Genomic DNA, 19541 nt, shown 5'->3' on the forward strand with positions numbered 1-19541 from the left:
CTGGATTCAGTCCTAGTTTGCCATTTACTATGTGTATGCTCTTGGTATAGTTATTCAACGTCTCCAAACCTCAGATATCTTACCTGTAAATAGATTGTTTTGCTAACCCTAACTGATTTTGGGTGGTGGGGAGGATGACAGGAAATAATATATGTAAAGTGCTGAACCTGATTCAGTTTGGGGTGGTACTGGATTGCTTAATAATACTGTTGGTTGTGATATTTCTCTCAAACAATTCTTTCTGCTTCACTTGATATTATTACTACTTTGAGTAAGAAAAATATTTAAATGTTTTGGACATTTATATTGATTCTACCTCTATCGTTTAAAACAATTAAATATCAGGCGAGGCAATAAATATCATTTCCTTTCCCTATTTGATTTTACTGAAATCTGTCATGCAGTTAAAAAAGAAATAATATAGGAATTCTTCATATTCACCTTTAACCAAAAAAATTTAGCAGGCTAAAATGGAATATACCAACTAAAAAAATGTTGTTGTGTGCCTATCATTGTATATTCATTTGTCTGCTCACATGGAATCTAAATATGAAAATTTGGATTAAGTTGGGATATATATGTCTTTTGCTAGGGAACATTTTCTCTTAGTTTCTTATTCTAGAATATTGAAGAAGACTGAGAATGTAAAGTGATGGAGTTAATATTTTCTTTTTAGAAATTTAAGGACTAAAGATGTACCTGAGTGGTAGAGCTACTTGCTTTACCATGTGCAAGGTCCGGGGTTCAAGGAACACAAACACAGTAACACACACACACACACACACACACACACACACACAGATAAGCAGCAAGATAAAACACCTATGACAAATTCTGTGTTACCCTCTCTGATGTAAAGCATTGATTGATCAGAGAGGTAGTAGAGATCTAGATTCCTATTTCAGCTTATTGAACTGAGATCATTTATGTACATTTATGTATATATTTGAAATACCTTAGTGTAACAGACTGTGTCATGATAAGCCTATATTAATTATGAATAGAATGATTTATTCTCTCTCCACTTTCTCTAAAAATCCTATTTATTGGGAAATGGAACCAACCCTTATGCACCTCATCTCTATAAAGCGCAATGGCAAACGTTTGCATGTAAAATTTCACATGCTAGGGTTTAAGTGAATGGTTGAGGGAGGTGCCACTGTAGATAGCATTGTTAATGTGTGTCTTGGGGAATATTATGAATAGTAATCTATCTATCTGAAGATTTGTTTTTCAATCTAATAGCTTTCCTAGTTTAAGATGGTAAACCAAACAATATTCATTAGTGCCCTGGCAAGATACTGTAGAGACTTAACTAAATAGCATTCGTAGTTCTCATTCTTTTTGTAGTTGACACAGAAATACCAATACCTGGACGTAGAATATCCCTCTTACCCCATTTTGCCTTTATAAATTGAGGCCACTTGAAAGGTTATTTAATAATCCATACATTATTTACCACATGAAGGCCACTGCTGGTACCAGAAGTATAAGTGTCAGAGCCACAGAGGCTCAAGGTCAAGTTCCACGACTTACTGTTTGTCTGAGTGAGACTGAAAAAAGTCAACATTGTGTCAGTTTTCTCTTCTATGAGAAATCATAATACCATCCCAGAGGATTTTTAAGAAAAAAAAAACATGTAGCAAGAAATCTCATAATCATATTTAGCAAGATGCATTTCAGAGTTCTTTTCAAACAAAATTGTCTCAAAAGGTAAGGTTAAATTTCTGAATCCAGTTAAGTTTGAAGAAACACAGTCCTACAAGATTTTCCTTCCCACAATTAAAGAGCCATAGGAGTGATATAAAATGTAGAGTCAGAAAGGTACAAAGAAGCCTGGCTGCCTACAGAGCAGGGGACATGAACTACACTGAAGCAACGTGTCCTGGTTTTGTTATGACTTTCCCTCTCCCCTTTCTAAACATTCCATACAGGAAATGGCAGAAAACTCCAAATCTAAACCACTAACTGGCAGAGACAAAATAATAATGATGCTAATAATAATAATAAAACAATTCTTTTTCTATTGTTATTAGACTCCATGGTGCCAAGCCTGTAATTCAGGAGGCTGAGGCAGGTGGATTGCAAGTGTAAGCCACCTTCAGCAACTTAGTGAGGCCCTAAGTAACTTAGTGAGATGCTTTCTCAAAAATATAAAAAAATTTAAAGGGCTAGAGCCTTACTTAGCTCAGTAGTAAAGCTCCCTTGTGTTCAATCCCCAGTACCAAATAGTAATAATAATAACAACATCAACAAGAACAAAAAGAAGAGGAGGAGGGAGAGGAGGAAGAGGAATAAGAGGTGGCTTGGCAGCAGCAACAGAAGTAAAAGCCATTCATCACCTAGCCATGGGATGAAGAGTGGTTGGCTAACAAAATAAAACTTTTCTTCTGGCAAAGTATTCTCAACTACAGTCAAACACCAATGGAAAAACCTGTGCTTGCTTAGGTTTCAGTGGGTACAAATGAGAGAAGATCTTTTGACTGTACTTCATTCTTCCCTTTGAAAAAAGGCAGCGATGCTCCTGTTATGTTGGGATATAAGGTATCCCCCAAAAGCTCCTGTGTAAATGCAGGAGGTAAATGATTAAATTGTGAGATGTGTAAGGTAATCAGTAGATGAATCCATTAGGTGAATTAATAATGTAAGTGGATTACTGGGTGGTAAACTATGTAGGAGGAAGTAACTGGTGGAAGTGGATCCCTGGAAGCATGCCTTGGGGATTATACATTTTGTCCTTAGCTCTTGCTCTTTTGCTCCGTGTTTCTGGTCTGTCTTGAATTAACCAGTTTTCCTCTACTATGCCTTTCTGCCATGATGTTCTATCGGAACTCAGGCCCAGAACAATGGAGACAGCAGACAATGGACTGAAACCATAAGCTGAAATTAACTTTTTCTCCTTCAAGTTATAATCAGGAATTTTGTTCACAATGATGCAACCCTACCACAGCTCCCATTCCTTAACCCAGTGCTGTTGGCAAGACCACACAGAGACTTTGGCATTCCATCCCTTGCCCAAATGAAGCTAGTAGTGGCATTTCTCAGTTTCCTGCTGAGATAGTATCTTTAGGGACAAGCAGAATCAGATCTTCAAGTCTCCACATGGTAGAAGAGGGTAGTGACAATAAAGAGATCCACAACAACATCAATACATCTGGGAAAAAAGCATTATAAGTAAGGACTCTTAAGTACTGTGCTCTCCCTACTCTTAATGTCAGTGGGCACAGCGGGATGCTGACTCTCATCCCTGTTCATCATCAGCAAGATGAAAGAAGGGATAGAAGGCATGGCTGTTGGAACCATTTTTTCCCCCTCCTGTGATGAATAAAGTGATGGTACTCATATTTGAAGAATTTTTAAAATAATATTTATGACTAAAATATATGTTTAGATCACATATGCTGCTGCCAGGCTCTGATTACCACTGCTAATACTTTGTTACTGTTTTCAAGGAACAGAAATATTTAGCAGCATGATTTTATCATGGACAATGGCATGTTTCTATTCAGCTCTGAAGATTCTAAAAATATTTCAATCAAAATAGGTTTTTTTAATACATCATTTAAAATATATGTTCAATCCAATATTTTCAAATAAGAAGGATAACTTTCTAAAATAAGTCATCTAACAAATATGGTTGCATAACTGAGGACCTTTTAAAGAAAGGCCATGCCCATGAAGCTCTAAAACTTTTGAAGTTTTTATACATATGATTTTGAAAACAGTACTTTTGATTTTTATTCAATATTTAAAGAATCTTTCCATTTTTTTTCTAAATTATTCCTCATGTGTCTAGACTACATCTTTGCACACTAGGATAAACACTATTTGATAACAATTCAAAACAATAGAGCATACATTTTATGAATATTACCAGTGGTCATTATTGCAGGGAAAAATAATAGCAAGGTGCATGTCAGTCATTCAAAGGACTCTTTCAAGTTAGCATTTATCTAAGACTGAGACTGTGTATCCCCTTTACTATAATTCCAAGTGGTTTGCTCCCATGTTGACAGAATTTGAACTGAACTTTTAAGCAATTATAGGGCTTTGCTTCTCAAATCTCAACCCCTTCTGAGTTTGAACACCAAACCAAAGAAGATTGCCTGAAGATGTGTGAGAGGCCATAGGCCACCATTTTTGCATAATCAACTTTGAACAGGTTGTGATAGGGTCCAATAGTTTAATTTGATGATCTCAAGTCACTCAGCAGAAACTTAAAAAGTAGGTCTGGAGACATCAATATTGTCATCCATGAACTACTGGGAATTTAAAGTGATGTCTTCTTGACAAATCAATATATTTTGAGATGTTGGTCAATTAGTCCATTATCAGTTTCTTGAGAAGGTTAATTATTTTGCCTATAAGTCATGGAACCCCACTTGCATGACTAAATTTTTAAGAAGCCATTTTATATGGGTGATATTTTGGGGCATTCAGAAGATGAAATTACATCACCGAAGTTGGATGCATTTATAAAACAAATACTGTTTCCCAGAAGTGATATTGAAATTCTTAAGTAGAGGTTGTAGTGAATATTTGTTATTTCATTTATTTATTTGTTTACTCATTCATTCAGTCAGTCCTGGGTTGCTTTTATAAGACTGCCTTTTCAACACCTTATCTACAAGCATCTTAAAGGATTAAAAAAAATCATAGTAAGTACACTGGAGAAAATTCGTATTTCTACAGTTGTTGATTTTTCCTTCTTCCTCTCCTTTTTCTTGCCTTCTTTTTTGTATTTCTTCATTGTATTTTCCATTGTCAAAAGGCTTTCCACAAATTGTACTACCATCTTACTATTTTCTCAGCTCTCTGTTGTCCTAGCAATAAAAAGATGAGACAAAGTCCTAAAGCGCAAGATTTTCACCTTTTAGTGGGTTTTAGACCTTGAAAAGGGGGTATACTACACGAGGTGATATGTACGCTAATAGATTTAAATGCAAAATTTATATGATAGATGGATGTTTAGAGTCCTGCAGACCCAAGTTTATAACCAATCTTCATAAACAGGCAGGTTGCTTGACCTTTCAGCCTTCACATCTCATGGGAAAGCTCTGAGCAATCAATAACAGCACATGCTGAGCTCAAAGTGGTTTGTCCCTCCCTCCCCTTTGATGCAGGGAAGAAACAGCAATAAGAAGGACTTCACTTAGCCTTCTGACCTCCATCATAATTGCGAATACCATCTTGCTGAAAATAATGCTAGTTGGTATAATGGGAATGGTTTCTATGTTGATCAGGGTTTTGGCTACCTATGACTGCTAATGTTATATCATTCAGCTGTATGCTTAAGTTTCAGCTGTACAACTTTTATATTCTTTGCACCCCCCACCTTTTATATTAGTGAATGTTAAAGCACAGGAGGAGCAGGAGTGGAAGGAGGAGAAGGGGGGGTAGGAGAGGAAAGGTAAGTGAAGCGGCCAATAAAAGCAAACAAATAAGTGGCAAATGTGAATAATCAACATTAGAGGTTAAAAGATAAAGAACAATATTACAGAGACATTAGATGTCATCAAACACGGTTTAAGAGAAATTAATATGGATTTGATGTAGTTACAAGCCTCACAATATCTGTGCATTGTATTTGTATATTTTTTAAACAAGCATGAAATTCTTAGCATTTATTTATTTATTTATTGGATGGCACTGTCTCCTTTGATTCAGTCAGTCTTCCCACCATTCACTTACAAAACAGATTAACATCTTTATTGGTTTACTGATGATCAGGGAGGTGCTTTTAGAAGAAATGACAAGAGGTGACAATGCCTGGATGGGGGATTGCAGGGTTGATGGAAGACAGCTGGTGACATGTTGTAAATATGACAGAAGAGGAACTTCATTTTGATCTTCTTTGTCCTTTGAGTCTACTTAAATTTTTAGTCTTTGATAGTCTATATTCTTTCATGTCTTCATTCAAGGTCAAATCAGAGGCCACCTTGAGTTTTGTTCCTTTGTACTTCTCTTATTCAGTGTTTCAAAAATGAATGAGGGTCTGTATTTTTTTTTCTTTATTCTGAAATCCATCTTCTTCACCTAGATATATCCAAGTGGTTGTTTCATCAAGTTCCATTTGCTGGAAGGAAAACCAAGTTAGTTCACAGATTAAAGGAGAAAGTGTGTGAACCCCGCATCATAGTTGGGCACTGGATCATTAAGGGAAAAGCACTGTATCTCTCTGCCTTTCTTCTTAGCCGTGCTCACTTTTACACTGAAAATCTTTACAATATTATAGTTGAAATATCGGGAAAGCTCTATGGTACTCTCTAGTAATCTCCATAGCTGTATAGTAATCTCCCACTTCCCAAAACCCCGTCTTTGTACATGCATTGGAAAAAAAAAAAGAACTTTTTATTCCAGAGACTAAACCCAAGACTACTTAAACACTGAGCCACACCCCAGCCCTTTATATAAAAACAAAACTATTTATTTTATTTCATTTGAGACAGGGCCTCAGTAAGTTTCTGAGGCTAGCTTTGAATTTGTGATCCTCCTACCTCAGCATTCTCCTAATCCATTGGGATTACAGGCATAATCCACCAAGCCTGGACCAAAAAAAAAAAAAAAACTTAATCCAGTTGCTGTAGACTAGCTTCTGATAAGACCCCTTCCATGCTTGGTTTAAACAGAATAATGTCATTGCCCTTGGATTAATACTTGAATGAACAATTAAAAACAAAGGAAAGTAGTGTATGCTTTTCCAGACCCCGTGTCGTGGGCCCTGTTTTCACAGAGCTACATAGATTGCTTAGATTGACAGCTCAACTACATCTACATGGAACAGGAGATAGTTTTCTGAAAGATGGCATGCTGAACGAATGAAATAAATATGTGTCTACTGATGTGTTTAGCATGCAGGTCCTTTTGGTTAATTAGCTTACGAGCTTTTGATCTTTGGTTCAAATTCCAGATTAAAAAAGAAAAAGATTTAGCTTAGGGTGATATACTTCTATTATTTATTTAGGATTTTAATCTTCTCATGTCATGGATCTGTTCTTTTGAAACTCATCCATGAATTGATACACAGTCCCCATGTTTTCTCATTCTTCCTAACTTATTATCTGCTTAAAAAGGGCCCATCATTTTCCACTTTGACCTTGTAATTGATGAAAGATTCATATTGAAATCCTCATTCTGATTCTGTCTTTCATGCATGCTCCACCTTTTTAAATACTAAATTTATTCCAGAGTCACTGTCCCTATCATACTTTGGTGAAATTAATTCATTTTCTCTCTTTTCTTTTTCTTTTATCCTTTAATCTCAAGAACAAAGTATGAGATGGCTCATTCAATGTAATAGAACAATGAGCACAGGTATTCTAATGGACGTAAGTTTAATCCTGATAATTTACTACAAGTCCTAATTAGAAAAATGCACTTAATTTCTCATTTATAAAGAGAGAGAAAATAATTATTTTTTTAAATTATTTTAGGATGTTAGCTAGGTAAAGCATCTATTTATCTTTTAAGAAATATCCATGTACCTATGCATATATATATATGTGTATGTATATATTTGCATATATATGTATATATATATATACACTTATACATATGTGTATGCTATGTCTTTACAATTTTTTTTTTTACTAAGGTAGTCTACTCAAAGAAAAGGGTGTTTTTTACTTTAATCTTGCTGACATTTGGTAGGCCCCACTGTAGACAGAATAAAGTTGTAGCTCCATTACATAGCTCATAAGGGCTTCCTAAGGAAGCCGTCAACATATTTTATATTCAAGACACCACAAAATTTCTATTCACTTCTGTGCACCTTATCTTTCATATCCTTTGCTTTTGTGTTTGCCTGAAATGTTGCTTGCTATCTATTCAATAAAATTCTTGTTCATTCTTTCAACTGGATTATATGACACTTATTCCATGAAATATATTTTAGTTTCAAAATTTAACTGTTAAACTGCTGGTACCGAAATACTAGACACAGATCTCTTAGAATATTTCATAATTGCATTATATTTATTTGTGTGTAAGTGTATCCCTTTCCTTAGCTATTTAGTACAATAAAGGGCATAAAATATTTTTGTGAAGATTTCTTTGTAATATACTATAGTTTTGAATGTGGGGTATTACTAGACAGAGGCTGTATAGAAATAGGAAACAAATATTTTTGCTTAAAAGAGTATTTGTAAATTCCAATCCAGTATCAAACTGTCGCTGCTTTTCAAAAGAATTTGACATCAATAGGCGAAAACAAGACTAACTAGGTACATAGATGGATGGATTACAATTGGGCAAATAGCATATTAGGTATATATGCATATATATTATATATAATATTTATACTACAAATTACATACAGTTTTTCTATTCTGATATAAACACATCTTGAGTGATTTATCATTCTCATTATTTTGGAAGATAAATTTTTTGAAAAAAAAATTTTCAATTATTTCTTTAAACTTTGTACTTTTCCACCAACATTGTCATTAATTTTCATTAACACCTCATGGTACAGGCACAAACAGGTTTCTTCTTTGTTGCTTTTGGAATGGTAAGGAGCTGCCAGCGTTCAGTCAATGGCCCCTTGATGCTCTTTATGCCATGTTCCCAGTGTGGAGGAAGAAAAAAAATCCTAAATGTTTTTTTCTGGGTCCTCAGGGAATCTTTTGAGGATACTTTGCCCTGAGCATTCTCACCCAAGCGTGACATGCATCTTATTTCCTGGAGGCATGTTACCCACAGAGAACAAATAACTATTGGCAAAGTGGGAGAAATTAATTTTAACATCTTTTTTTTAAGAGTGATGGTTTTCTTTTATCAAGTGATTAATATGAGTATGTGTAAGATACTCCATGTAGCATACATTCGTAGGGAAGATTAATGAGTTCTAAATAGAAATATAAAAACAGCTTTCTTAATTTCAAAACAGAATTATTCATGACCTTTTACGAAGTTAAGCCTGTTGAGAAGAATATTAAGAGATGATTCATATTTTGTGAATAATGGACATTTTGTTGGCCAATAAATACCCTGGATAATGGAGCAGGATATGGTTGATGATTAAAAGTAGCTTTCTCAATTTCACACCTCTGTCACTGTAACAACACGTGCATGTGTACATCCTGAGCTGGAGCCATAGCAGCCCCCGGGCTCCTTTATAATAGTGTTGTTGCTAAGTGGATGAGACAATGATTTATTTCTTCTCTGACTCATTAAATCAAGCAATGCTTGTTAATGTCTCATATATGCTAAACACTCTTCTAGGTAATTGATACATGGCAATTAGTAAAAATAAGATCACTCCTGACCTCATAGTACATAGTTTCTAGTGAAGAAAGAATGTCAATGCATAGGTCAACACAATGTTCATGCAATTAGATAGTGAGAAATAAATGGTTCCATGGTAATAAACAAAAGACGTTTCTGATGAAGATTAATTAACAAGACCTACTTGGATAGGTTTATTTTGAAAGACCCGAGAAGAGAGCAATAAAAGAAATAATTGTAATAATCACAGGAAAATTTATAGTACACAAGGGAGCTAACTATATACTTGAAGTTCTAAAGTGAAATGAGAATATTTTCAAAGTTTCAGAAAAAAAAAACAAAAAAGTAATGTTATTTTTAAAATTCAAAAGGAAAATGGAGAACTGGAAAATAGTGAAAGGAGTAGCTCAAAGTTTAGTAGTTCAACATAATACAATTTTTTTTCTTTTTTTGGTACCAGGGATTGAACCCAAGGGTACTTAATCACTGAGCCACATCCTCAGCACTTTTTCATATTTTATTAAGAGACAAGGTCTCGCTGAGTTGCTTAAGCTTCCACTAAATTGCCAAGGATGTCTTTGAACTCACAATCCTCCTGCCTCTGCCTCTAAATTGCTGGGATTATAAGAGCTCTTGACTTGATAATAGGTTTTAGTATTACTCTTTGTTCAATATATATTGAAGTTATTATTTAAAGCCAAATAATGCCATTCTGTAGTTTATATACTTAAATGTGATTATGACTCGATTAATTTAAATGAATAACAAAAAAATAGAGGTATGGTTGATTTTATGTGTCAGCTAGGCCAATGGATGACCACATAGCTGGGAAGCATTACTTCTGGGTGAGACTTTGAGGAAAAGATTAGCACTGGAATCCATTAATCAAACCCTTACCAATATGGGTGGCTATCACTCAATCCCCTGACAATCTAAATAGAATGAGAAAGGCAGAGGAAGAGAGAATTTTCTACCTCTTTGAGATGAGATATTCATCTCTTTCTGCCCTCCAACACTGGTTCTCTTAGTTCTCAACCTTTCTGAATCAGACTGAATTTCCTCTTTCTCCCCCTTGGCAGATAATGGAACCTCTGGCCTCCATAATCTTGTGAGCCAATTGATATTGTCTATATGTATACTTTTGTATATCGTGTTGATTCTGTTTTTCTCTTCAGCATCCTGCCAATACACCGCAAAAAGACAGGGGAAGGTTTGAGTCTGTCATTGGAGATTTCAAAGTGAAGGAAAGGAACACAGAGATGTCAAGAGCTTACATTACCTCTAACTGATACCCTCTAGATGTGCTTTAGGTGGACAAGAACATTGAAGTGAGACTGTAAAACATTGCTGGGCTGAAGCTTATACACTTTTTGTAATATTCCTGTGTGAATTAAGCTGAAAACAGGCTATATCCTATTTTTAGGTTTTCTAAAAATCCTTTTTAAGTTTTTGTTTGTTTGTTTGTTTAGTTCAAAAAGAATCTAGATCGCTTATCTTATTCTTAAAATTAAGAGGGAAAATAGTTCCTGAATAGAAGAAACCAACACTGGAAATTCACCCTGTGGGAGAAAATTTATATATATATATATATAAATTATTTTTATATGACAATTTATGCATCATTAGGAAACATAAATTTATTAGTTAACAGAGCACAATTCTTCAATGTGTCCATAATTTGTGAAAGACAACCTTGAACTTGAATGAGATCATATGTCGTTAGATTTTTGCTGTCTGGAGTCAATATGAACATCTGTATATTGAGCCTATTAGGATAATCTGTATGTTAATAATTATGTCTTCCTGAGTAAAATAATTAAAACTGGTTCTCCTTCATTTCTTCCTTTAAATATAGAAGAATATTCCTTTAACTTTTTCTGCCCCCCAAAGTTCAATTTTATATGAGAAATATTTGAGAAGAGCAAAAGACTTGTTCCTCTTCTTGATTTTACAGCGTGGAAATCTTTCTACATGTATGTCTCCTCATGTGGAAAACTTTGATCTATGTGATTATTGAGGAAAATTAAGTGGGTGGAATAAGACATTCAATACTTTGGTTCATTTATATATGCTAAGAATTTTGTATTTTTTGTATTTTCCCAAGGCTCTAGAGAATGTCAAATCCCTTATTCATTTTGACAAAAATTTATTTACCCCCTACTGTGTGCTATCTGCTGTATAGAGATTCAAAATAAAGAGTTTGTTTTCAAGGAGTTTATGGTCCAGTGGAAATAATTGATGAGTAAATTACAATGACAGCCCAGGAAGATAAGGGCAATGATTGAACTATTAATAAAATTATGATCCTGTGTATTGTGAAAATGGATTTTATTTTCTTTGAGTTTCCAAATAAAGATGACTCTTCTGGAATCGATCCCAGACCTAATTGCTTTCTTATCAATTTCTCAACATCTCTAATGACAGTTCCTATATAATCGGACAAAACAGTGGTTCAAGAAATATCTCCAGCCACATCAAGTTGAGAGTAGTTTCCAGGTCCTTTTCTGCAAGCTGATCAATACAGTTTGCACACCACACTGTCCACTCTGAATTTATTCCTGTAATTTATCTTAGCTTTGAGTGTAGCCATGGTTAATTGCTAATCCATATTCATTGAACATCACAAATGAGGGCATAGTCAAGAGATACTTCTTGCACCATCTCTTCTACTGTAGAAAGTGAGACGTTCAATTTTTCATCTTCTTTTATATCTTTGCATGACTCCTTCAGACTTGGAAAATTTTTTAAAAATTATTATTTTAGACTACTGAATAATTTGCATGGTGACAGCATCATAATTGAAATTGCCATCGTATATCGGCTAGATTTCTTTTATCAGACTGTTGAAGATATCCTTACTTTTATAAAATTGTGTTTCTGAGAAATCCAACACCAAAAATGTTATTATTTGGAATATTTCATGAATTCTAGTTGAGAGGGCCTCAAAATTAGTGTGAAATGTGAGCTTGTTAAGCTCAAGATTCTGTTTTAAACTTTTAGATAATTCTAAATCAACTTTGTTCTATTACTGAGACCAAAAGTCATCAAAAACTACATGGTAGATGGGTCATTGAAACTTATAGGAATAAAGAAGTCAAAAATTCACTTCTGATTCAGAAAATGTTAATTTTGAAGGGTTTTATAACCATAGTAAATTTTGTAATATCATTTTTCATCATTTTATTTGTCTACCATGACATACAGGCCATGATTGTATGACAACCAATATTTTCCTTTTTCTGTTATCAGCAGTATATATAAAATGTCATTTCAGAGTTATCAATTCACTTACAAACACAGTTTCCTTCTGCCTTGTGGGCAAAATGTAAACTTTTTACGACCTTCTTAATGTTGTGATTTTATAAAGACTAAGCTTTAGAGAAACCAATTTTAATAACTTGTAGGACATATATCATGGATCTGACCTTGGGTTTATCTAACTATTCTAACTATAAAGCTAGTATTCTTTACAGTTATAATACACACTGTGCAGGGTTTATCTGCTGAAACCTAAAGAGAGTGTAGTTGAAGAGTTATTTATGGAATTATAGGTAGGGCTATGGAATCACCAAGTGATTATGAATAACAAAGACTAATAAGAGTTGAAAGCTGCTAGCATTCCTAATTTGGATGGAGTGAGAGAAGAGTTACTTAAAGTCTTTTATGAAATGAACTTTTGGGAATAAGATCACCCAATTTTACCCACAGAGAAATTAAGCCATTTTCATAGTCACAGCAAAAAAAAAGGGAATAAACCAGAGGAATAATTTCCAAACTCCCTCTTCTCTGACACCTATTGGCCAAACCAACAGAAATTTCCAGGCATGTTAGTCCAGTAAAGGGCATCCTTACAGATCACAGAATAGAACAGGACAGAGAAGGGGAAAATGGATCTGGTAAGGCAAATAAGGATAAATATCTCAGAAGCTTCTCTTTATACACACTGATGGCTTTAGGTGTCCCTCCTGGTCACTTGCTTTTGCACCCTGCCGATTCTTCATACCATTTCTTATTATATTATACCAAAGTATACTTTTAACAGTATTAACCTAGCCTTACCCACAGGTTGTGAGATCTTTAAGAAGATGGACTTTTTTCTTTTCTTTTTTTACCACAATTGAATCCCTAATGCCTAAGATAATATTTGGAATGTGTTTTCTGCTCAAGTAAAGTTTCCAAAATAAATGTATGGTAATTAATAAGTGCAAAGAATACAGAGCTATTTGCAACTTGCAACTTCTATGCATATATAAATGAACTAAAGTATCGATTCTAGTATTCCATTCATATTATGATCCACACCAGTGATACCATCTTGACAGTATGCTGGAGTCCTAAGAAATACCTGAAGTTCTCCCAAGCTACTCTTTGGCCAATGTCCGTAACACCCATATTGCCAGCAAGATCATGAAGCTGCTAAAGAAGATTCTGTGTGTTGGTTAAATAAACAAATGAACTCACAGTTGTATCCCAAACAACTTATCAATTTAATTTAGATAACTTGGCACCTCGTCCATAGACCTTATTACTTATATTTCATCTTGAAATCTAACAGTTATGCTTATATCAAAATGTAAGTGATTATCATGAATTCAGTTTTTCTCATTTCAGAGATAGCAAAAAAGTAAATTAAAAAATAAATAAACCCACCAAATTAAAACAAAAATAACAACCACAGTGATTTTGATGGAAATCAAATTAAAAAATACTTGTAAAACAAGTAACTCAATAACTACAACAATATAAAAGGATGATTAAACCACTATCCTCATCCAGATAATTTCTGAAGTATAGTAAAGGAACACACTATAACACACTGAGTCACACCTCCAATCCAAAAGCAATTATTTCCATTACACAGTTAAAAAGCACTTTAATTATATATATATATATATATATATATATATATATGTATATACATATATATATAATTAAACCCAAAGAATATATATTCTTTGGGTTTAAGGCTGCAACTAAAATACCATATTATAAACCTTTCCCTCATCCAAATTATTTATTTGCACCAATTTTCTAAAAAAATAATAATCTTGATGTGAAACAGATCAAAACTTTCATGCTCATGTATATAATAGTTGTTCCAGAATATTCTCATATATCCTCCTTCTTTTATTGAATTGTGAGCTTTTGTGATATATTTTTACAGAGACATGTGTATATATATACATATATATATATATATATATATATACATCTGTATATACATATACACACATATATATACATACATATATAATACATAATTATGTGTGTGTATGTATATGTATATATGACTTTAATTTTTCTTCCCTACTGATATTTTAAATATTAATGAGCTTGCTACTTTGAGAGGTGGAAAAAAGAAAGCAGATTGGGAGAAGTCCACTTTGTGACTTCAATGAACTGGTTTTGTTCTGATTAAAGAATAATGCTTAGAACTTCATATTGTCAACACAAGGGAAATTAGCATGTCCATATTTGAATTTAGTGCATCATTTGGCATGCAGCATAATACCATAAATATACTAGTACATGCCTACATAACAATTTGTGGCATGAATCACATGTCATATTTTCTCTGAGTTGGTTATAAACCACATTTGGAAACCAAAATTAAGCAGATGACATTTTATTATTCAGTTGGACTGATGTAATGTAAAACTTAATTACATAATATTTCACACACAGCTGTGACAAAACATATAGGAGCTTCCAAGATTCACAAACTAAGCTGACATGGAGATCTTTTGGGAGGATGATTGAAGAGGGTTATCATCTCTGGATAAATGAGAGTCTATTAATATGTCCTGAGGCACTTTTCTTAAATACGCAAATGCTGTTTTCAGTAAGTTCCTCTGAGAGAACAGATAGGCTCTGGAGAATCTTTCACAACAAAGCAAAACAAACAATGCAAAACAAAATAGCTCATCTGAATCCTGTTGAAAAACATCTCATGTACTTGGCGAGCTTGTCCCACTGAAATCCCCCTTGTGTTTACAAAACTTCAGATTTGGGGATCTAATTGCTAGCAAACAGTGGATAATAAAAGGTGCTCATCCGACCAAACAGGATTTGGGTTCATTTTGTGGTTACATTTTCTTTCTATAAATTTTTTTTTTCTCAAATGTGCTCAATGAAAAGCCACTTTACACCTAGAGAGATGAATTTAATTAGAAGAAAGTGAATGAGTTGCCAATACCACAAATTCAGCAAACGTCTATTGAGTCTGACTATTTGTTCTGCAGAGTGCAAGGAGAGAGAAGGCGGTGGGGGCAGGGGATGCAGAGAGAAGGACATAATAACTTTTATTTAGTACTTTTTAACTTGATGATATGTGGCACTGTGGTAAACAGGCACAGGGGCTGTTTACCCTCAAAACTCCCTTCCCATGTTTCTATTCTAAGCATCCTAACATCAGACCAGGATAAGGAAGGGAGAATCAAAAGGTCACTAACTCTACATTTAAAACCAGACCTTCCCATCATAGGCCTTGGTTGATAAAGTAGCCCTCTGCCATGGGGCTTCTCGCAAGCAATCAGGCCTTCATTCAAATGAGTTTCTTTATTTTTCAGACCTTTTCTTCTATGGGTGCATTGTATTTGTACAAAATAATGGGCTTTGTAGTTATGTATTTGTATATACACGTAACATAATTTGGTCAATTTTAGTCTTCAGTTCTCTCCTGTCCCTCTTCTTATTACTCCTCGGGGTCCCCTTCTATTGACTGGTCTCCCTTCTATTTTCCTGAAATGCCCCCTGAAATGGCTTCTCTTATTTCTTTTTCTCTCTAGCTTCTACATTTGAGAGAAAATATACAACTCTTTACTTCTGAGTCTGGTGTACTCTGTTTAGCATAATGCTCTCAAGTTCCATCTGTTTTCCTGAAAATGACATAATTTTGTTCTACGTAGCTGACTAAAATTGCATTGTGTGTGTGTGTGTGTGTGTATGTGTGTGTGTGTTATCTTTTCTTTATTCATTCGTCTCTTGTCAGGCACATAGACTAATCTGGCTATTGTGAATTGTGCCTCTCTAAACATGGATATGCATGTATCACTATACTATGCTGACTTTAATTCTTTTGGATAAAGACCAAGGTCAAATGTGTTTCAAGGTGAGCGGGAGTATGAAGAATGGGGTCTAGAGAGCCAAAACCATCAGCACAGTCTTTTAAAAAAGACAGCATATTCTGCCAACCTCATATTAACCTATAACAGAAAGATGCAGGGCTGGCCAGGATGTCTGGTAAACACATCAGTGGAGTTGGCTCTTCGACCATTTCTGGGGTGAAATCGTACAAAATAATTTCCCAATTCATTCAAGGTGGCTGGAGTCTGACGGCAAATCTGTAGTTCTAAAATTAATGGCTGCCATAGAAGACCTCGGTGTCAGTTTCTCCTTAAAGGACTTCCTTAATTCAATTGTGTACATGTTGATAAGGGCAATTGATCATCTTCTACCCCTAAATCATTCTTGCAATTACAAAGCCAACTTCGACATTCCTCTAATACCGTGTGACCTACCCTGATGGTATTGCTCAAGACTTTGCACTCCCGTCCTTATTGTGACTTCTCTCTATGATATTCATGATTTAGGATCCAACTCATATTTTAGGATGCAACTTGGTCATCATTTCTTTAGGAAATCCCTCTCAAGGTCTCTCAGTGGTTCTATTGTACAACTTCAGGAATTCTTTGGGGCTGCCTGTTTTGTCTGCCTCTGCCAGACTGTCCACCTGTCATAAAGGCTCTTCATCTAAGCCTAGCCACTCTCAAGCTCCAGGCATGCTGCAGCCTAAGTGCTCAACTGCAGAATTCAAAGCAGCTAGGAGATCTCTTAGGAAGTTATCTCATATGTATAGAACTCAAATTTCAAAAGAAAGGTAGAGACATTATATTTAGGAGTTCCCATCATCTGAAAATTGTGACAAGTGAAGTCCATGTTTGTACATGTCACTTACAGGTGATGCCAGTCTTAGAAAAGTAATGTTGTGATGATAATCTCTACTTTCCACATGTATTAAGAACAAACATGTATTAATACATGTATTAATAACATCACTCTGTTCAGGGAGTTTTTTCACAATTTTAGAAATTGTTATAGTATATTCATTCATCAAGAAACCATATCAGGATGGCTTGGAATTTCCTATTTAATTCATTGCTAGTGCATATTACATACAGTTCATAGTATATTTTACACATATAGCTTAACAAGTAGCAATAAGACTCTCTGGTGAGACTGTGACATAAGAGGAACAAATGCTCTTCATTGTGACTTATGGACACTTGAACTCAAATCTCATGTAGAACAGGAACTAAACTACACATGACTTGTGCAAAGAAAGCAGGATAAGTAGTCATGTTGTAGAAAGAGGAGACAGAGGGACTGGTTTGGTGACTGATGGTATTCCTGTTCTTATATGCTCTGGGTTCTGTGCTTCTTTGAACTTGAAGTCCATAAAATAGTGAAATGAATATTTTTTATATAATTATAATCTAATCCTTTGTTTTGGGAACAAGCTTGAGATTATCTGTGACCTGTATTACTTCAAAAAATAATAAATTAAAAAAAACTGTAGAAAATGGAATCCAATTATTTTAAGTTTAAAAAAATTATTTGCAACCTTAGGGTTTAATCATTGTTTTATGCTTATTCTATTTCTTTGCACTCTTAACAAATGGTCACACTATATTAGTGCAATATTCCACCTTAGAAACTACTGATGTCACTCAATTCCTTCATCTTTTAGATGTAGAAACAGGTCTGATAAGAGTGAGTGATTTCACCAAGTGGACAAGGCATTAGCAAAATGTGAATTTTATCTCATTACCTTCTACTTAGTCCTATGGTTTGGCTCACACTGTCTTTTCCTTTCCCTGATATTAACTTACCTTTGAAAGCCAAGTCTTTGCTTCCTTCTATAAATAGAGATTTGCATACTGAAAAATAAATAAATATAAATTCAGTGTCAGACTAGGTATTTGGAAGAAGCATGATTTCAATTGCATGTTGTGGTAACAAATGCCTTAATGAGTGAATATTTGTAGTTTTATTTTGTTGTAAGCGAAGAGAATAGAGTGGAATATTTTACTTAACTTTAGTTGTTAAAGCCTGGGTTTTCCATTGGAAGTGAGTGCCTGAAAAGTAATTTATTAATAGTGGATGAATTTTGTGTGCTAAGCTCCAGCTGGCACAGCCTACCAAACCCCTGCTTGAGCCCTGGAAAGAAGATAAGCTGATAATGCTCAGCAAGCTGACTACCCTTATTCCTATATAATTACAGAGAGTGGAGTATTGGTGCCAACCATAGTTATGGAGGAGGGTTTCTTTATAAGATGGGTGAAATTAAAGCAGACAAAAATGATTTCCAGATGCCCAACCTCCTCCCTCACACACACACACACACACACACACACACACACACACACACAACCAAAAATACTCTGAACAGATATTATCATCCAAACAGTGTGTACCTAGAGAAGTAGTCACCTGATCAAGTGATGCCCACTAGCCATGGGGACAAAAAAAGTTTTCTATGAGTGTCACCCACAGGGTCCTTCTTGGAAAGGTTGTTCCATGCTTCCTATAAAGCTTTGTGTCTGTGAATTCTGCCATTCCCAAATATGAATTTGGATAGATCTGGTGTCAGAGCCTTGCTTTTCTACCTCCTGGTATAACTTGAAGTGTTACGTGAACAAGTTACTTAACTACCCAGAGCTTCTCCTTCCTCATATGAAGCAGGGGTATCAATACCCCTTCTGGCTGAGTGTGGTGGTGCATGCCTGTAATCCCAGCTGCTCAGGAGGCTAAGACAAGAGAATCACAAATTCAAAGTCAGCCTTAGCAGCTTGGCAAGACCCTAAGCAATTCAGCGAGACCCTATCTCAAAATAAGAATATAAAAAGGGCTGGGAATGTGTCTCACTGGTTAAGCACCTCTGGATTCAATTACTAGTACCTGAAAGAAAGAAAAAGTAAGGAAAAAAAGCTTACTATGCTATTATAACAATTAAATAAGATAATAGATATAAAGCTGACATAAACTATGGGTTGAACAACTGGTGCTAGTAGTCTATCATGAACCATGTTTGAAAATGACTGAACTCACACATTCTGAATTCTCTCCTAAAACATGTAGAGACATACATAGAATAACACAGAAAATGAACATTCACTGAGTCATCTGTGAAATCACCACATGGACAATATTTGGAGGCTCATGAGAAATGCAGAATCACAGAAGCCCACTGACATTTATTGAGACAGCAACTTTTTGGTTTGGGTTTTTTTTTTAAAATATAATCACTGGTTATT

Source organism: Ictidomys tridecemlineatus, chromosome 15 (assembly GCF_052094955.1).
Source record: "Ictidomys tridecemlineatus isolate mIctTri1 chromosome 15, mIctTri1.hap1, whole genome shotgun sequence".
Classification (NCBI taxonomy): Eukaryota; Metazoa; Chordata; class Mammalia; order Rodentia; family Sciuridae; genus Ictidomys; species Ictidomys tridecemlineatus.